The 21,259-nt window shown below is 46.9% G+C and overlaps 1 long non-coding RNA gene across 1 annotated transcript; it reads left to right on the forward strand.

Annotated features, from left to right (window-relative positions):
* The first annotated feature begins 37 nt into the window (after window positions 1-37).
* On the forward strand, window positions 38-3,862 carry LOC141415040 (uncharacterized). Its single transcript, XR_012440067.1, has 4 exons — window positions 38-301; window positions 2,802-3,028; window positions 3,179-3,294; window positions 3,768-3,862. It is a non-coding gene; the product is annotated as an uncharacterized lncRNA (long non-coding RNA).
* The last annotated feature ends 17,397 nt before the right edge of the window (window positions 3,863-21,259 follow it).

The raw sequence follows: 21,259 nt of genomic DNA on the forward strand, positions 1-21,259 counted from the left end.
GCTATTGTTCGAGATAATCATTTCAACATGAGGCCTGGTAGGGAACAAAGGACATGTCCTAGGGTTGGGTTTGGCATCTGAGTCAGAGCTCCGGCCTGGTGGTGCAAGACTTTCCGAGGCCACTGTCCACAGCTCAGACCAGCCCCAGGACAAAATGAATCCTGAGGCTTCATGGGCCACCAGTGTGGCCTATGTCACTCCCAGAAGAGAAGCAAGAAGGAAACAGGCAGAACTTGAATCCTGGCATTGCCCCTTCCTGGTTCTGAGACCATAGGCCAATCTGTAAAATGAGGATAGAAAGGTAGGTAAAAAATACCAAAATAGCCTTCTTAGGAGAGTTCAACAGATAGCTAGCTCACTGTCTTAAGCCATTTGCACTGCTCTAACAAAATACCTCAGGCTGGGGAATTTAGAAACAACACAAGTGTGTTGCTCGTGGTTCTGGAGGCTGCTAAGCCCAAGAGCAAGTCCGCCCTGCAGTGTGTCTGTGTAGATGCTGCCTTCTTGCTGGAAGGGGACAGTGCCTTCAGGCCCCTTTTATGAAGGCACTAATCACATTCGCAAGGGCTCTGCCCCTTAACCTCATCACTTCCAGATGCCTCAACTCCTAATACCACACCCTGGGGATTCATTTTGTTTGTTTGTTTTTTGGGGGGAGTTGTTTTGTTTTTATTTTTTACCATACTGGGGGTCGAATCCAGGGCTTGGAGCTTGCTAGGCAAACACTCTACCTTCTGAGCCACGTCCCCAGCCCCTTTTGGGACTTTTTAGTTTGTTTTTGAGAAAGGTTTTTGCCTCAAGCTGGTCTCCAGCTCCACGTAGCTGGTATTACAGGTATGTGCCACCACTATTGACTGGGATTAGGTCTCAACGTAAGGATATGGAAAGCCACCGACATGCAGACCATAGCACCAATGTTACACACTCAGCGCAACACTTAGAAATAGTAAAAGCTCAATGAGTGTTAAGCATTGTGATAAGGACACAAGTTATCTTTTTGGGGGGGGCAGTGCAGGGATCGAACCCAGGGCCTCACGAATGCTAGGCAAGCGCTGTACCACTGAGCTGCATCCCAGCCCACTTTCCTTTTTTTTTTTTTTTGTGGTACTGGGGATTGAGGGCCCTGTGCATGTTAGGCAAGCACCTAACCACTGACTATAACCGCAGCCAGGACACAAGTCCTTACTGAGCATCTAGGGTACTTTGCTTGACTTGGGAGCCTTTGGGAGCCTGAGAGTGTTTAGGAGGCAGCGCCTGATGGATGAAGTTGTGAGGAGCATGCAGCCCACCTGTTTGTGATCAGCAAGTCATAAGCAACCTCCCCTTGACCTGAGTGGTGACGCTATGGAAGTAATGGAGCTCCACCATTATTCCTGGCCGGGCCAGGCAGACTGAAGGCGCAAACTGGGGAGGTGGCAGTGTTTCCTGGAGTCACCCAGGGAGAACTCAGAGCCTTCCTGTCATTTCCATAATGGTGACCCTTGACATCTGCCTGCATTTTTTTTTCTTTTTTGAGACAATGTCTCAGTATATAAGTATATTGGTCTCAAACTCAATCCTGCCCCTCCCAACTGCTGGGGTTTCAGGCATACACCACCACACCTGCACTTTTTTTTGAGGGGGGATACTGGGGTTTGAATAGGGCCTACACTTTGAGCCCCTCCACCAGCCCTTTTTTGTGAAGGGTTTATTCGAGATAGGATCTTGTGAACTATTTGCTCAGTGCTGGCTTCAAACTGCGATCCTCCTGATCACTGCCTCCTGAGTACCTAGGATTACAGGTGTGAGCCACCGGTGCCCAGCTTATACCTGCATTTTTAATCGTTTTATACCTTTAGTTGTCACCTGGTGGGCTTAAAGGTGGGTGGGATATAAGCATTCAGGAGAAGGGGCTCAGTCAGAGGCCATCCTGGGACATGAATCCCAACATAGACTCCATCCATCCACCTTTTATTAGGCACCTACTATATGACTTGTGCTGGTATGCATTCCCTTTGGGAACACACCCTGGGGTTTACCAAGCATTTGGTATCTGCTCAGCCCAGGAAGGCTGTCAAGCCTCCTTCCTTCAGTCATTCCAAACCTCAAAATATTCTGGGTTTTATGTATTTTACCTTACTGGAGTTGTTCAGAATAAACTACGAACAGTATCCCATGTCACCACTGCATAGCAACATCATATCCAAAGTAAGGCATACTCTCCTCCTGTCCTTCCTGACTTCAACCCATTCTCACAGCCAAGAAGACATCCTTTCTGAATACCATTTGCAACGGTCTGGCCTGTACTGAGTTCCCCCAACAGTTCCTAAAATGTCTTTTACATACTTACCTGATCAAACCAGGTAAGTCTACCTCCCTTTGGTTGTCTCTTTCTTTTCCTCTAGAACACTTCTCCCATCCTTTTATTTTTTCACTACAGTGATTTTTAAATTACTTTTTAGTCACAGGTCAGTTATCTTGTGGAACATCCAGAACCCTGAATTTACCTGATTATCTCCTCCTGGTGTCATTTAGCTTGTCCCTCTAGCTCCTATATATTCTCTAATATTATAGCCTAGAAGTGTGAGGGCATTCAGCAACCTTGCCTCATTCCTTCTGGTCTCTTCTCAAACAGTGGCCCAGCCCTCTCTAGGCCCCGGCTCATTGTATTTTTCTTCTCAGCACATGTTGCCGTCCACATTGTATTGTTTAGTTTGTGTTCTCTGTCCTTTTGCCAAGACTGAAAACTTCATCAGGACAGGGAGCTTTGTTGCTTTGTTCATTACCGTACCCCTAAGTACCTAGAGCACTTCTCTTTACAGAAGACACCTGATTAAGCCTGGAATGACTGAATGGGCCTCCAACAACCGGTCCAAAGCCAAGCTCACAATTGACTCCATGTAAACGATATTGTCAGAGGTTCTCATCTTCCGAGAAACGCGTACCAAACTCAGAAACTACATTTCACATTAAGTGGGGAAAACGTTTGTGAATGACAGCTCTTTAATCTGCCTTAGAATTTGGACAACTCCTGGCTCATTTGATTCAGGTGAGCAAAAGGCCTCTCAACCATAAGGACCATTTGGCAAAGAAGAACCCTGTGAATTACAGCATTTGGCTTACAGGGTGATTCCTTTTGTCTGATTTTTTTAAAAGTTGTATCTGGTTTTCTCCCTTCCTCCCCCCTTTTCTTTTTTAGCCTCAAATGCTGAACAGGTGCTGCAATCAACGCCTCACCCAGGACTGTGGCTGGAGTGGCACTGAGCCAGAGGGCAGGATGGGGGAAGGAGGGCGGCTAGCTTTTGTTTCCTTGAGGTACGAGCAACAAATAAGACATGTGCCCTGCAATCATCTACAGCAGGGCTTCTTGCCAGACTCTCAGGACCCACTGAACCTGCATGCCACACTTTGGGACTATTTGCATCCATTTCCCAAGGGATTTTGTAACATGTTACCTCAACACTCCAAAAGGAGGATAAGAAGTGCAGGAAGAACACCTAGTAGCTCTTCAGACATAGGAACTGTCAAACTCCTGCTCTGTCCCTACCTCACCCAGGAGCTCAGGCTACTAGAGGAGACGAGGCCTTGGGAAGAGACAGGTGGAGGCGGGGGGGTTGGTCATCATTTTCTTGATGGTTCCCTTCACACACAGCACAATGTTAGAACAACAATAGCCAGATCTTCCCCAGCACTAGTAAGTGCCAGGCCACATTCAAGGTGCTTTCCATATAGCAGCTCATTTAAATCTCCTATGAAATAGGTGCCATTATTTTCATCTCAATTTACAGATAATCAAACCAAGGCACAAGCTGGATGTGATGGTGCACCCTTGTAATCCCTGCACTAGGAAGCAGAAGGATCATGAGTTCAAGACCAGCCCAGGTTACATCATGAGACCTTGTCTCAAAAAACAAAACAAAAAATAACCCTTCAGGCAAAATAGTTTCTGCTGGGTATTGAGGGGGTGGGGAGGAGAGGGAGGGGGTGGAGTGGGTGGTAAGGGAGGAGCAGGGGGGAGAAATGAACCAAGCCTTGTATGCACATATGAATAATAAAAAAAATAAAATACACATACACACATGAGCCAAAAAATAAATAAATAAATAAATAACCCTTCAGCACAGAGACATTAATTAGCTTCCCCCAAAGCCCACGTGAATGGATTTAAACGCAGAAGCCCTGACTCTCGATCCACACACCTGTACAACCTCTCAAGCTCTGTTATCTCTCTTGGGCCCCACAACTGTCCTGAAAAGTCACCTGTTATTGTCCCTATGCTACAGGTGATAACACTGAGGTTGGGCAACCTGCCCACACTGATCCCATGCTTCACCATACCCCTGCTGAGAGGGCTGAGTGCCAGAGGGGAGTCAGAGGACTTCGGAGGGTAAGAGGTCACTGTAGGCAGAGCAGCAGGCAGCATTAGGAAGCAGTGGCATCTCAAGGCTGTGAAGGAACAGCTCTTGGGGGGCCGGAGCCCAGGAGAGGTGGCTTATGGTCCTAGAGGTGGAGAAGAATCCAGGTCTTAAGGTTCACACACACTCTCATGCCTGCTTCTGTGCCAAAGACTCAGGGTCCCCCGAGTCTCTCTGCCTATGGGCAGGGAGAACTCACCACTGCAGGTGCCCACCTACCCCCACCCAATGCTCCTCCCTAGGCTTGTTTCCCCACTTTCACTGCACAGGGCCTATTCACAGTCCTGGACTCTTGGAAGGAAGAAATCCCCAAGGTGCCAGGATTCAGGCCAGGAGAAAAATGGGCTCTTTACAAGAGAGGTCACCTGAGCAGGAATCTCAGGAAGCTGTCTCTAAAGTTGCTAAAGATTGCCAAGCTGCCTGGTTGACCCAAATAACAAATGAAATGCTCCCAGGACCACATGCACTATGCACTACACAACTCCAGGGGCACCATCACAGAGTCAGCACGAATGGCACCCCTAGAACACAGGACCTGCACCACCACACACAATGGCCTGGGCACTTCTGCTTGAACAGATCTAATTCCAACATGGCAAGCCCCATCCTCTGGACCCAGCTGTCCTGCAGACCTGGCTGATAGGGCTTGGTCTATTAATTGTATGGGCTTAATCAGCCAAGCAGAGTTAAGGTCTTTTCATCTTGGAGCCATTATCGGAAGCAGGGCCTACAGCAGACATTTCTCAGATGTTTTGTATGGTTTGTACAGTACGGTTTCTTCTCCAGAGCATCCCTGGGACTGTGTGTCAACCTCCACTTTACAAAACCCTGTTGGTGTGGAAGATGCAGAATAAGCAAAACTTGCATGGGTCAGCCCTTGGGCCCTGCAGTTGGCTCAGAAGTGAGTGCCTAGAACAGGCCTCTCAAATCACAGCACCCTGACTTCTTGAACACAGTTGAGTGGTGAAGGGTGCAACATTAAACTGTGCTAAAGATTCTCTTACTCTAGATTTTTGGAGAAAACTTGCAATGAGACTTCAAGTAGCTAAACTTGGGAGCCACTGTGGGAAAGTCCTACTGTGTTCAGTGCTCAACTGCTTCCTTGTCCTTGGTGCTAGTTGTTTAATCTTTACCTGGAGGCTTCTTGAAGAAGCATTTCTGCAGATTGGAACCAGACTGTTTGATTACTTCTCTGACCCATCTGGATATTTTGTAAAAGCTTTCCTTTCTGCAGAGAGGAATGGAGTGAGCGGGGGAAGGGGGAGATGCGGCCTTTGGGTTAATGTATTGAAAGCTGCCATCAAACTCACAAATTATAAACCAGCATCTAGCTGACTCTGGTGGCTCACACCTGTAATCCTAGCTACTCAAGAGGCAAAGATCAGGAGGATCATGGTTTGAAGTCCAGGTGTAAGCCCTGAGTTCAAACCCCAGTACCAGGCAAAAACCAAACCAAACCAAACCAAAAAACAGCATCTTTGAACACATTGAATAAATCTATAGGAAAGTTAATTTAAGTTGAAAATAATGTCATTTGCAGTCTTTGAGCACATTTGTATGGACCCAAAGCTAAAAGCTATTAGACTTGAAGCCCAATGGCAGTCACTTCCCTGAACTGGGTTCCTGAGGACCAACAGTCAAACATGACAGGGGCATTGCCAAGCCAGGCTTCAGCCTCCAGTTAGTGTGAGGGACAGCAGAGCTGGCTCCTGCCCAACTGGATTTTCCAGTGGAGCCTGCATGTTCTTTCCTGTTCCTTCCTCCATTCTTTGGCAAAAAGTTCTGCAAACCCATGCACCAGACAGATAGGTGATTCCCAAGGAGGCCTTCTGTAGCCCAGGCCCTTGGGGTTCCTCGAGGGTGCTCTTGGAGGCCAGGGCTGGGGGTGAGGCTGGCCACGGATCCTCCATGCCCTCTCTCCTGCCCCTCAGCCAACTTTAATGGTGGCTCTCCTCCCTGGACCAAACCAATTCCACCCCTGCCCCTTACATAGAGCTGTTTAAAGTGGGCAGTCTCAGAAGAGGTTGTCTAAGAAACCATTCTCCTCCGAGCCAGATGCTTTCCAAAAGGAAAACTGAGGCCGGCTCTGAGGCGCCTCTCTGGGAATAGAATCCATCTTAGTGGCCAGTGCCTGCCCTCACCTGGCAGGAAGCTGTCACCAGGTCCAGTCAGCAAGGACACTCAAGAGGGAAGCAGATGACAGGTCTCAACCTGCCCTGGTGTAGACAGCTCACAGCTCTCCCTGTGTTCTGGGGGACTAGAAAAGCCAAACGGGTTGTTGCCCAGGCGGGTCTGGCGCTGGGCCTGGGTGGGGGACAGCCGTGCCACTGGGTCCAGCCGGGAAGAGGTTCTGGCCTGCCGTGCAGAGTACCACGGAAGCCCCCGCTCCACCCTCTCCGCACCACTCCCAGGGTGTAGCCGGGGCCTGGACCCGCTTCCGTCGGATCCTGCGGGCGGCCTCGCCTTCCAACCCCGCGCCGTGGACCGCACAGAACCAACAGCTCCGAGCCGCCTGGAGTCGCCGGCCTGGGGCGCCTGAGGTTTCGGCTCGAGGGGCTTCTTTGTCCAGCCACGTGTCCTGTCCCCCCACGCCCCTTCCCCGCCCGGACGCCGCCCCAGGCTGCCACTCCTTCTGACCTCCCGAGCCAGCGCTCCTCAGAGTGGTCCTGGGACCAGCAGAAGCGGCACCCCGAGGGACAGTTAGAAATGCAAACTGTCAGGCCAGCCCAGGCCTCCGGGACCACAACCTCTGCCCAGCCAGCTGTGTGGCCCAGGCGCTCCAGGCGCTGACGGTGGCTCTGGAGCAGCGGTGTCTGGGAGGGTGGACTAAGCTCCTAGAGGCTAGGGGTCTTGTCCTTCTTCCCTCAGGTGGAGGGTGGCCTGCTGATTACTGATTGATGAAACAGGGAGAATTGTTCCCATAGGCAGCCTCACGTTCTTTAATAAAAATGGTCTTTCCTGGACCCTGCTAGAATGATGTGGAAATGGACACAAATTTCCTCAAAAGATTGATCCACTTAGCACCTGTTTAGATTAAATCCGAGTTTGGTTTTTTTTAAATAAATTTTTTATTAGGAAATATTCATTATGGAGGGAGATTCGTAGTGACAATTCTGATTAGTCTTATATTGTACATCATTCACATTTTCCCCATCGTCTCTCCCCCTCAGCCCCCTCCCCACCCCATTTAAAGCAATTGCAAGAGGTTCTGTTTCATATAGGTATATGAAGTTCATCTGTCATATACTGTCACCTTTATCTCCTAACTTCACCCTCCCCTCTTCCACTAGCACCCTCACACACAACCCCGCACACACTGCACCTGTTTTTCAGTCCTGATTTTCATTATTAATATTTAAGTTGATGTTCAAAGGGGTGTCTCAATGCATGCCCACTGTGGGTGTGCTTTACTTTGGTTTGTTCAATCCCTTAGAAAACTCTCCCTTACCCTTTTACCTCCCAACCCCCATTTTTCAACAGCTTTCAATACACATCCTTGTGTCCTCTACCTTCACATCTTATGTTATGCGATATTACTGATGCTCTATCATTCCTTTTTCCTTTCCCTCCTCTGAGTTCCATGGAGTAGTTCCACTGTTACAAACATGTTCTACATCTGAGTTTGTATATGATCATGCTTGTTTTTGTGTATATGTTTATCTTTGGATCTATTTTTCCTGCGAGAGGGAAAACATGCGTCTTTTGTGTTTCTGATCCTGGCATGTAAATCCGAGTTGTTTACAATGGATCTGGAAGCACTGGGACTCTGTTGCCAATGACCTCTGAGGGGCTTAGTGCACTTCCTGGGGTTCACACAGTCAGTCTTCTTCTGGAGATACTCAGCCACAGTTTTATAGCCCTCATTCATAGTCTGAATGAACATCTATCCAAGATGTTTGATACGTTTGAAGATGTTGATCTGTAGTTCACTAAAGGTTACAAAGGTTCTTCCCATTTCATAGGAAGAAACTACTTTCTGGCCAAGAAAAATGTGGGAAAATTAAAAAGATGTGGCCATGACTTTCTGGGGTTTTTTTTTCCCCTCAGAATACTCTTTAATATGTTTATGTAATGTTCGCAATAAGGTTTAAGACATGCCTATCTTTGTAATGTGCCCCATTCTCTGAGGTTCAAGTCTCTACTGATAACCTAGTGACAGAAGATTAACCTCGTGGCCATGGCGAGTTAAGAATTGTTGGCTCAGTACAGAACGCCTCCTGCTGGACTCTATTTTGCAGCCACACTAGTCCTGACCTGAGGGAGTAATTCTGATGGTGAAGCTCAGATCGGAGAGAAGGGGAGATTTGCAATAGGTTGTCAAGGTCCCTCAAATCCCATCTCCCAGGTGACCCTGCCACCTGCTTCTGAGCCTTCAAAGGGGGTTGGGATGAGAGTAGGCCTAGTGGACGGGGCTTTCTGACTGGTCCATGGGTGCACCTGAGTGGGTGAGGATGGGAGAGGGTTTGATAGAGCAAGCGTTTGCTCAGGGCCAACTGTTCTGTGCTGAGAGTCTTAGAAATACCCTTTCTCCATTCCAATTCCACTTTAGGAGTTTCTCCTGTGGGAATAATCAGAGCGGCCTTAAATGAACAATGGCTTAAGAAGAACAGTGACATAGTCACAGAAGAGAACCGCCTGCAGCCATCAAACTCCCATTTTGAGGAGGGTGTGAAGCTCAGTGGTAGGGTGCTTGCCTAGCATACACAAGGCCCTGGGTTCAATCCTTAGCACTGCAAAAATAAATAAAATAGGCTGGGCGTTGGTGGCTCACCCCTGTATTTCTAGTTTCTTGGGAGGATGAGATTGGGAGGATCCTGTTTCGAGGCCAGCCTGGGTAAATAGTTCGAGAGACCCCCATCTCCAAAATAACCAGAGCAAAATGGACTGAAGGTGTGGCTCAAGCAGTAGAGCGCCTGCTTTGCAAGTGCAAAGCCCTGAGTTCAAATCCCATTCCCACCAAAAAATAATAAATAAATAAATAACACTAATAGATAAAATAAAAATCCTATTTTCAGTGAATTACTAAGATGAGGATTACACATGATCGAAGATGAAAAGCAGCATAGAAAATGGTGTTGTGTGATGCCCACTGATGCAAAATATGTATCACCTGGCTATGGGAAAAATATAGATTCAAAAGAGAATGCAGTCACTGTGCGTGAGAGACCAAGGCAGGAGGATCACTTGAGGCAGAGAATTCAGGGCTGGTCTAAGCCACATCCAGAGACCAAGTGTCAAAGATACATTTTCTGACCCAAGGGAAGATCAAGGTCAAAGGAGATAAGAGGTAGCTAGAAAATACCAATACGAGACAGGGCGGGATAAATGCCTCACCAGATGCAGCCAGTCTGGGGAGGAAGATGCCCACTGGAATTTAAGGCCCGCAGGGGCAACCACATATCTGGGCAGTGTCTGTGATATAAAAACAGAGCAGTAGGGCACCATGGGGTCTGAGCCCCAGACATGCTGCCTGGCCCTTGACTTTGGGCAAGTTCCACCAAGTTCATCTGGCTTTCCCCATCTGTAAAAACAGGATAATAAAAGGGTTCCATGAGCAATTAATAAACCAACAGTGACAGATCATGGTCCCTGGTACAAAGTACATGTTCAATAAAATATTTAAAATGTGGGCAGGAAGGGCTTGGTGGAGTGGCTCAAGTGGTAGAGCACCTGCCTAGCAAGTGTGAGACCCTGAGTTCAAACCCTGGTATCTCAAGGTCTGCAGGGGACAGATATGGGGGCTGTGGTGTTCAAAGTGGGATATGTGTCAGAGAGGTGGGATTCTGCCAGGAGGCTGAGTGCAGCTTCGGGAGCAGGCTGTGTTCAGCCCTGGAGGCTGAAAGACCATTAGGCCAAAGCTGCCTTGGGCAATGCTGAATAAGTAGGGGGTTTCTGAGCATGAAAAAAAGAGGATCGAAATCTGGGTGTGGTAGTGCATGACTGTAAACACAGAATTTGAGAAGCTTAGGGGCATGGAGGGGACTGGGACCTGGGCTACAGGATACCTTCTTCCACCTCTCACCTGCATTGACTATCCTTTGCAAGGCCTCATTAGTCCCTATCCTGGCCTGGAGTAGCACCAAGGTATCCTGGGTTGCCAGGGACCTTCCTGACTGAGTCACAGGAAAGACCCTTTCCTCCCATCCTGTGCCCAGGTGGGTCCTGAGCTGGGTGTAGGGTGGAGCAGAAGTAGAAAGTTTGGGTTTGAACCAAAGTGAATTAGGTGACTTTGAGAATGTCACACATCCTTTGAGAAGACTAGAGGGGGGATAGCCCTGCAGGACTCAGGGTTGCCGTCCATATGTGGGGCAGCCCAGGGCAGGAGGGGTGTGGGGTATTGGTGGCTCCTTCCTGAGCGATTCCTTTTCTTGGGCTCAAACTCCTCTCTGTCCTGCTTCAGGGCACCTGGCAGATGAACTGCTCCAACAAGCCACTAATCCTGAACCTGGAAGTCCCAGAGAGGGCAAGGTTACTGGGTGTCTGAAGCAATCAGCCTATAAAACCTGCCTGCTCCTCCACTTAGAGCTGGCAGTCTCAGGGAAGTCCATTCATTTCTTTCCATCCACCTGGCAGAGGGCCTGACCACAGCAGTGGCCTCACCCTTCTCTCCTGAAAGCCTCCTCCATGGAACTGACAGAATTTGGGAGGGGGTTACTTCACGGTTCTGCTGCCCCTTTTTTCACAAAAGAAAACTAGGTGTCAAAGAAATGAGAATGGATTCTGCAATGAAAGCATTTGGAGCCAGTGGGAGTAATGCAGTTTATAACTGCTTCTCAGCCATGGCTCAAATTAGAAGCACAAAGGTAGTTACCCTCCTTCCTCCTTCCTTCCGTCCTTTCATGGTTTTCAAAGTCTCCCAGGTGATTCTAACAGTCTAGGACTGAAAACTACTCACCTAAACAAGACAGCTATGTAAAAAAAAAAAAAAAAATTCAATAGAAAAGTAGACACTGAACATGAATGCCATTCCCAAAGGTGAAATAAAAGTGGCTGATAAGCACATGAAAACCTGTTGACCCCGATTAATAATTAAGAATGTTAAATAAAACAATAATGAGATAGCATTTCATGTATCAAATTGTCAACCTTTTTTTTTTTTCCTAATGGAAGAATATTCCCAGGAATAACAAGCGTGTATTTGTATGTGTATTGGGAGAAGGGCTGAGTTTCAAAAACTCTTTGAGTATAAATGGTTACAGTCTTTTTGGAAGACAGTTAGGGACATACTTTTTGACCCATCAATTCCACATGAAGATTCTAAATAAGGATGTCCTGAGGTTGAATTAGAAGTGCTAATCATAACAGGAACAGAAAACTGGAAATCCGAAAAGTCTAACCTTAGGAAATTAGTTCAATGAATTATGGTGCAGACATAGACTAGAATGCTACCCAGTCATTGACATAGTGGATAATGATAACACTTTTTAAAGTAAAAAAAAATGAGAAGTGTATCTGTGAAAACTTGCAAAAATATATGCAAGGTTTTAGCAGTCAGCACCTCTAATTAGTCCAAATATGAGTATTTCACACTTTTATTTTTATTTCTTTGGATTTTCTAACTTTTCCCTGTGAAAGACATATTTGAACTTTGATTAAAGGGAAATTTTTATTTAAAAAAATTTACTTTCCAGGGCAAAGTTGGCTACTCTATTTTCTCCTGGAAGGGTATGGGTCATCCCCTCAGAGCAGTGAAATCCCCAGCTGATCCCCTGGTCAGCCACCCTAGCTTTTGCATGTTGCCTTTGACCAAGTAGCCGCAGTAGATCTGGGAAAGAAAAAGAGGATTCAGGGGTCTGAAGGATCCTCAGCTTTGAAATCGTGGTTCCAGCTCTATTTAGCCACGTGACTTGGGGTCAGACTCCCCCACCTCTCTAACCCTCAGAACACAGCAATGAAAGAAGAAGAATACCGACCTCATGGGTGTTTATGAAATTTACCGCGACGATGTGATATAAAAGGCTGCGTGCCTGGCACAGAACTCTCAATAAATGCTACTCTGATTGGTTTTGATTTAGGAAGCCAGACCTTCCTGCCAAGGGGTGGCCAGATGCACACAGGGAGTCTCTAGCAGTGATGGTCCTCCCCACGCCCCACCACCAAGTCCATCTGCACCCAGCCCGGAAGGAAGCTGAGGAGAGAAGTCCACTTGGACTCTGTGCCTGCCCTTCTGACCCTCACTCCTCTGTTTGCCATCACACCCTCCCATAAATGTCCATTGTCCCCTCTCAATCCACATTTTCCACAGCCCACTGGTCAATAGGTCAGAACTGCCCAAAGCCCCAGAACACGTCTCACCACTGTTCATCTCTCTCTGCCCCTTACAACGATGTGGGCCCTGGGCATCATAGCCACCGCCTCTCGCTGATCCCCTCAGCACCCAGCCCCATGCTCACCACCATTGCTTCAGGGCTCTGTCAGCCCAGGGGGAGCTATCCACTGCGGTGGCCTAGCTCTGCAGTGCAGAGCATGGTCTTTCTAGGGGCAGTTTCCCATGGCCAGGCCTTTCACCCACACACAGGGGACTCCTCAGCAACCATGGCGATGCCTCTGACAAAATGAGGACCACAAATGGCTGTGTGGTCTTCTGAAAGACCCCATATGAAAGTTAAGTCACTGCCCCACCTGCCCTCTGCCACCCTCCAGATTGGGGCTGCCTGGGAGCAGAGCCTCAGGGAGATTCTTTAGGAGAGAGTCCAGCCCACAGGCAGAGCCCTCATAATCCCCCAACTCCCTTCCCTGAAGGTCAAGAAGTTGGGAGAGCACCTGGGCACACCTTCTGAATGAGTAAGGGGTGAATGAATAAAGGACTGTGGTTCACACTTTTAGTCCTAGAGCTAATTAAGGTAGAGAGAGAATTAAACATCGGTGGATATGTTAACACCAATTAAAAGATAGCTAAATAAGCCCAGAAACTTCTTTGAGCAACACACAAGTGTCAGTCAGAGGACACATTTTGCATTTGCTGCCTAGCAGCTAATCCAGAACTCGGGCCTGTAGTGTAAGAGTTGTGCCAACTATATAAGGAATAAATGATGTTAGCAAAAATCTCAGATGTGTGGGGAAGGCAGAGGAAGCTGGGAGTGTGTTTCCTCAGAGTTAAAATCACTCTGCTTCTCAGTGTGAGTCGCCAACTCCTTGAGCCATGGAGCCCAGCACTTGCAGATGGGAATCTCACTTTTTATTATGATTGTTATTTTCATTCATTTATTCACATGTGAATACATTGTTTGGGTCATTTCTCCTCCCTGCTCCCCCCACCCTGGGAATCTCATTTTTAAAATGTGAAGTTAACAAAGATGGAGGGGCAGGGACAGAGTGGGGTGTTCAGCTTACATCCCAGGCTGCTCACCCAGTGATCTGGCAACCAGACCTGGGCTTCTGCTAAGTCAGCTACTCACAGGACCCCAACCCCCCTGCAGGTTTTCCCCTCAGGTCTGTGTGCTGTTTACACACATGTGTGTGAACACACCCGCACTGTGACCTCGCCCTGGGCAATTCTGAGTGCTTCACGGCTCAGCCAGTTAGAACTTGTAGGGACAGTCTTCCCAGGGCTCTGAGCTTCTGCCTGGGACCAGGAACCCAAGAACTCCCGAGGGCTCCGCACAGCCCCCCAGCAGCCACATTGTCTCAGGTCCTCATCCTAGCCCTGTGCTGCTGCCTTAACTGGGGACTCCTTGTGGCTTTTTTTCTTTTTCGGTGATACTGGAGTTTGATCTCAGAGCCTCACACTGGCTAGGCAGGCACTCTATCCCCTGGCCTACACCTCCAGTCCTTTTTTGGTTTTAGGTTATTGTTTAAATAGGGTTTTGCGCTTTTGTCAGGGGCTGGCCTCAGACTGCAATCCTCCTACCTATCCTCCCACATAGCCACCATGCCTAACTTGTTGGTTGAGACAGAATCTCGCTTTTTGAGTCACAATTCTCCCGATTTCTGTCTCCCAAGTAGCTGGGATTATAGAGGCAAGCCACCATGTCAGGTTTCCTAGTGGCTTTGACACCCTTTTCCTAACCTGGACACATCCCCTGGGGCTCTGGGCTTTTTCCCATCTCCCACTGGGCAGTAGGCTCCCCAGTCTGAAAGGGGCAGTGCACAGGCCCTCTCAGACCCGGGCCTCCTCCCCAAACTGCAAGTGAAGTGGAAGATGGGCTAGGCCTTAGTCGGGCCAACAGTGGATGTTTTTCTTCTGGGCAGCGGCCCCCTTTTTGTGACTCAGACCCTGGGAATTTGGGAGCCCTGCTTGGCTCAGGCAGAAGCTGGGCTCCTAGGAGCCCTCACCAGGCTCAGAGTGAATGCACTTGGGTTTCTCAGCTCCCCCTCACTCCCCAATTCTCCTCAGTGGGTTCCTTTTGTCTTGCTTAAATCCCTCCAATCTCCCCTTCCAAAAGCCAGCAGGTCCAAGCGGAATTCAACACCCGAACACTCCACACAAAGGCTAGGATTAATAGCTGGCTTTGTCTGGGCACAGATGTGCAGCAGCTTGGAAAGGGGGGGAGCATTTTTCCTGCCACTTGAGTCAAACCGGCTGGCTCCATGCTCAAGGGCGGGGAGGAGAAGAGGAGGAGGAACTGCTACATGGATTCCTGCTCAGAGCACCACACCCGACTTTGAGCTGGTGTGGTGTGCTCTTGGGGTCTAGCCCCCACCACGGAGGAGACATAGCTCACAGGTCTTTTCGGGCTAGGGTCCTCCTTCCCTTCCTAAGCCATACTCAGGAGCCAGCATTCAGTCTCCATTCTTCCGAAGCCTGAGCTCTGAAACAGGCCCAGCAATCTTCAAAGAAGCCCAGTGAGCTGAGCAAACTAAGCTGGGTACTGACAGGAAACTTGTATTGGAGGTTAATAGGGAACATTCTCGGAAGATGTGGGCTTAATCTGAGCTCCAAAGGATGGGCAGAGTTGACTTAGGGTGAGAGGGAGAAGGGCAGAGACCTCTAGGAGGAGTCAGTGGGGGCAGAAGAAACCCAGGTTTTGAAGACATGGGAAAAGGGTTGAATCTTTTCTTAAGGCAGTAGGGAGCCACTAAAGGTTGTGGATCAGTGTAGGAGCTAGAGGAGCATGGTGGATGTAAGGAAAGCTACTCTGTGTTTGGGAGCTTTCCTTACACCTCACAAAAAATGGCTGGTGGAGCCACTCAAGGTGTAGGCCCTGAGTTCAAGCCCCAGTACCTAAAAAAAAAGAAGTAGAAAATGAAAACATGACATGACTTCAGATGGCAATAGATGCTGTTGAAAATGAAACATAGTGGTATGCTTGCATGGGGATGAGGTGGCCAGAGAAGGTCACTCTGAAGAGGTGGCATTTGAGCTGAGACTTGGAGGATGACAAGTGGGAATATTAGGTAGGACCCTGTGTTGTCACTGGGATTTAGCCTTTTCTGCTTTAGAAAAACAGTAGAATCGGATAAATAAAAAGCTAGAGGTGAAGGGTACAACACAGGTCAAGTTCTGCAGCAGGAGGGAGCATGGAGTGGTTGGTCCCAGTTCAGAGGCTAGTCCAATGAGGACACTACCGGAGGGAGCACTAGGAATCGTGAGGGTGGATGGGGAGGTCTGGCTAGGCTAGGAATTGACCGTTTTAGTTCTGTAGGTAAAATGATGTTGGAGGGCCAAGTAACCTAACTCATGTTTAAAATGTTTAAATGTTGAATGTCTTGAAATGAGAAATTAAAGACACAACACCATTTATACTAGCAACCAAAAAGAAGAAATACTCTGCTCTAAATTTAACAAAACTTGTACATAATCTGTATCAGGGGAAACTATAAAACTCTGGTGAAAGAAATCAAAGATCTAAGTAAATGGAGAGGCAGACCATGTTCATGGATAGGTAGACTTAATATCATTCAGACATCAGTCTTTCCAACTGATGTATGGATTCCATGTGATCACAATCAAAATTCCAGCATATTATTTGTGGCTGGTAGTAAAGTGATTCTAAAGATGATAGGAAGAAACAAAAAGACCCAGGAGATCTAACACAATGTTGGAGCTGAAGGAGAAAAACAAAGCTGGGAGGATGGACAATACCCAAATAAGGACGTTCTACAAAACTACACTGCTCAAGATGACAAAATATTGAAAAGGGGCTGCACAAATAGATGGATGGAATAGAATAATATTAAATAAAAGTGATAGGAAGCCATTGTGGACTAAACTCCTGCATGAGGCTCAGTGACCAGAGTAAAAATTGAAACGATGTCACTGAAACTAGTTTCATGTCAGCAAACAGAAACTAAATTGTTACCTTACCTTCCAAGAAACCAGAAGAGACATAATAGAAGTAACAAGCCAGTTTCCATCAGCATGATAATGAAGTCCTTCTTTTTTCTTTTTTCTTTTTTTTTTTTTTTTGTGGTGCCTACACCTTGAGCCACCTCACCAGCCCTTTTTTGTGATGGGTTTTTTCAGGATAGGGTCTCACAAACCATTTGTCTGGGGTTGGCTTCAAACTGTGATCCTTCTGATCTCTGCCTCCTGAGTAGCTAGAATTACAGGCGTGAGTCACACATTGCTTTATTTATTTATTTCTGAAACTGAAGTTTGAACTCAGGGCTTCGAGCTTGCAAGCCAGGCACTTTACCACTTGAGCTACTCCTCCAATCTTTACTTTTCTTTTTAAATTAATCAGTTTTTTGTTCCTGTTATTTTATCTCCCTGTCTTTGCCTTACATGGAAAAGTAACTTTGAAATTACCAGTCCAAGTTAGGTGCAATGGTGCACACCTGTAATTCCAGTACTCTGAACGCTGAGGCAGGAAGATCTCAAATTTGAGGCCAGCCTGGATGACATAGTAAGATCCTATCTCAAACAACAGAAACAAAAACAATGACAAAAAAGTCTGTTTCTTTTTTTTTTTTTTTTTTTTTTTTTTTTCCTGCTTTCTTCAACCCTGCTCTGTCTATAAAACTAACTTCTTAGGGCTGGGTGTAACTCAAGTGGTAGAGCACATGCCTAGCAAGCATTAGACCCTGAGTTCAACCATCAGTACTGTTTCTCCCCTCAAAACAAAACAAAACCCTCTAATTTCTTCTGCTTTGCTTATTGGAACATTTATTCCATTAATGAGAATCAGGGTTACCTGATTCTAGAATTGCAAATAAAACCAATTAAGATTTTTAAACTAAATTTGGTATAATTTTATTTTTTGACAACAGATAGCTCCCAAAATAGGTCCACACAAATATAGCTTAACTAATGTTGGACAAAACAGCAAAGCCACAGCAAGGAAGAAGGGACAACCCTTTCAACAAATGGTACTGGGACAGATGTTGCTACAGTGATTCACACACAGCACCGAATTTAGGCACTAAATGTAGCGCACACAATCTCCCCCACCCTCGTTCCATCCCCAACACCAAAAAACAAACAAACAAATAAACAAGACAAGCAAGAAATGAATTTAGCCACAGACCTTACACCTCATACATAAATTAATCTGAAATGGATTTTATTGTACCTAAATGTACAATAGAAAACTTTCAAAACTTCTAGAGGATGATGTAGGGAAAATCTAGGAGCTCTTGGATTTGGTAATGGCTTTTTAGATACGACAACAAAAGTGTGATCTATGAAATAAAAAGCTAAGTCGGACTTCAATAAAATTAAAAACTTCTGCTCTGCAAAAACCAGTTAAGAAAATGGAAAGACAAGCAAGCCATAGAGTGAAAAGAAATCTTTGCAAAATACATATCTGCAATAGGACTGGTTTCCAAAATATACAAAGAATACTCCAACACTAAGAGAAAACAGACAATCCAATTAAAACTGGGCAAAGATCTATCTGAGCAGACACCTCACCAAAGGCATACAGATGACAAGTAAATCTGAATATGCATGCTATTTCATTAGGAAATTACAAATTAGAGCAATAATGAGATGCTGCTACCTGCCTGTTAGAATGGCTAAACTCCAAAAACACTAACACCAAGCACTGACATGTTGTGCATACACTCAGTGGCATGTCCTCAGGACTAGGAGGCCAAGTTGTGAAAAGACACAGAGAAAACGTAAATGTGCCTTGCTAAGTGAAAGAAGCCAGTCTGAAAGGCTTCGTGCTATATGGTTTCAACTATGACATTCTGGAAAAGCCAAAGCTATGGAGACAGTGAAAAAAGCAGAACTGCCAGGTTCTAGTGGAGGGATAAGGAAATTTTCAGGGCAGTGACACTATTCTGTGTAATACAGTAATGGTGGACACATGTCATTACATTTATCAAAATCTATAAAATATACCACCCAACAGTGAAAGCTGATCTAAGCTGTGAGCATGTATCAGTGTATCAATTTTGGCTCATCGCTATTGTAACATCACACTGGTACTAAATGTTGGGGTGGGCAGGGAGAAGGGACATATGGGAACACTCTCTCTCTCTCTCTATCTATATAGTGTGTGTGTGTGTGTGTGTGTGTGTGTGTTGGGAAGCATTCTATTACTGTGCTACACCCCCCAGCCCCCACCCTGTATACTTTTTTGCAATTTCTCACTAAATCTAAAAATATTCTAAAAATAAAATCTATTAGTTAAAAAAAATTTTAATAATTTATAAAAGATTGTTTCCCCTCCCCCTCTTTCCTTCAGGGCAGGGCCAGGAGACTGACAGGTGCTCCCCTCTCCTGCCTCTGCACATCATGGAGCCCAAGGTGCCACTTGAGGCAGGGAGTGGATGGGGAGTGGGTTGTGGCAGCTCAGCTGGGAAAGGGGACTATCTTTCACAAGACTGGCACTCAGATCATTTCAATCTGTTATCTGGACAGGGGTGATGTCTGCAAGCCTCCTCCTTCCAGGTGAGTTATCCTCTCTCCCAGTCCTCGAAGTGTCCTTGACTGCAGGATCTGGATTATTTAAGAATCCAGGAACAGAGCATGGTCCCTGGGCCTGAGGATGTGCAGAGCTAGAAGCTTCTTCTCCCTGTAGGTTACCAAGTGTTGATCCCGGGGCAGGACAGGGTTGGATAAGGAAGTCAGGCCAATGACCAAGGGGAAGATGGGGAAACCCCAAGAATATGTGAGGCAGTAAGCAGGAGGCCACCCACCATTGGGCCATAGGTAGAAATGACAATGCCTACCTTGCTGTGGTGACAATTAAATGAGGTAATCTAAGAAAAACCCTTAACTCAGCACTGACAGAAGGAGTCAGGAACCAGCTACTGGGACTGTTTCTGCACCCTCTGTCCTGTGCCCTGTCTTCCTGCTGGGGAACAAAGCTGCAGATGACAGAGAGGGCAGGTGCCAGATCTGTTTGATGCTATCCTGGAGTCCCAGCACCCAGACACTGGACGCACACACACACACACACACACACACACACTCACTCACTCACACACACTCCAGCCCTCCCACACACTCCAGCTCCCACACTCTACAGTTCCATGAGGGAAACACAAGTATCAGATAAACACAGAGAGGTGAACTAAGAAGAAGTGACACGTGCTATGAAGAAAGGGTCTAGTGAGGGGTGGGTGGCCGCCTTCGGCAGGGCCATCAGGGAGGGTGTGTGAGGCCCACCTGGGTGAAGGCCAAGGGCAGCAGGCAGGCCTGCTTAAGGAGCTACAAGAAGGTTGGTGGGACTGAAAGGAGGTGAGTGTGGCTAAGGGCAGGTGACAGGTGGGACAAGTAGCGGTGGTCACAAAGGCCATGACGAGAAATTTTGGACTTTATTTAGAGAAAGCAAGGAAAATCCTGGAGAACAAAAGAAACAATCTCATATCTGACTTCTTGGTATGTGGCCCATGGACCAGGATGGACCAGCATGGCCTGGAAGCTTGCTAGAAATGAAGACTCCCCAGAGGCCTTCTTCAGATTTCTTTTTTTGTTTTCCCTAAGCAAGTGTTCTACCACTAAGGGCCACTCCCAGTCCCTCATCTGTATTTCTAAAGGATCACTTCCAGTGCTCTGTTAAGGAAGGAGGACCCAAACAATGGGAGGGATTGGTGATAATCTTGGCATTCTGGTGAGAAGTGTTGGTGGCAGTGGCACTGGGTGATGTCATGCATGGGACTTGCATCTCCCTATGGAGTGAACAGGATTTGCTGATGAGACTAGCTGTGGGTGGGAAAAGGAAGAGTCACAGGACCTAAGGTGAATGGCGGAGCCATTTACCACCATGAGGAACACAGAAGATGAGCCAGTAAGGTTAGGTGAATGAAAGAGCCAATGAACCACCAGGGCTCCCCAGCCTGCAGCTGCTCATTGGCCATCAGAGTCCTTTCTATACTAACAGGTGCTGATCTCAGTGGTGTGATCCCTTCTCTCTCCAAGAACCACTTGTTTTTTTTGGGGAGAGGTTTTTTTTTTAATCTTTTCTTTTTTGGTGTTGGGATTGAACCCAGGGCCTCACGCATGCTAGGCAAGCGCTGTACCACCAAGCTACATCCCAGCCCCACTTGTTTTTTTTTTTTATTGTTGTGCTGAGGTTACATGGTGGCATTTACAAAAGTTCTTAGACTATATCAAATATATCACAATTGAATTCACCCCCTTTATCATTCTCTTTTAGTTCTCCTCCCCCTCATCCCATTTCTGGAATAGTTTCAACAGGTCTTATTTTTCCATTTACATACAAGTGTGCACAGCGTTTGTACCCTCCTATGCCCTTACCCCACATCCTACTCCTCCCACTGGTACCAACACCCCCAGACAGGACCTGTTCTGCCCTCTTTTTCTCCAATTTTGCAAAAGAAAAAATAATGACATTTTTGTTTGAGAGAGCTACACAGGGAGTTTCCGTGTGACATTTCATGTATATATGTATTATAACCCGAATTGGTTCATCTCTGTTTTTCTCCTTTCTATCTTAGTCCCCTTCTTATGGTGATTTCAAAAGGTTTAAACATTCTGTATTCACTGTTATATAGAGAGTACATCAACC

This window comes from Castor canadensis, chromosome 12 (assembly GCF_047511655.1).
Source record: "Castor canadensis chromosome 12, mCasCan1.hap1v2, whole genome shotgun sequence".
Classification (NCBI taxonomy): Eukaryota; Metazoa; Chordata; class Mammalia; order Rodentia; family Castoridae; genus Castor; species Castor canadensis.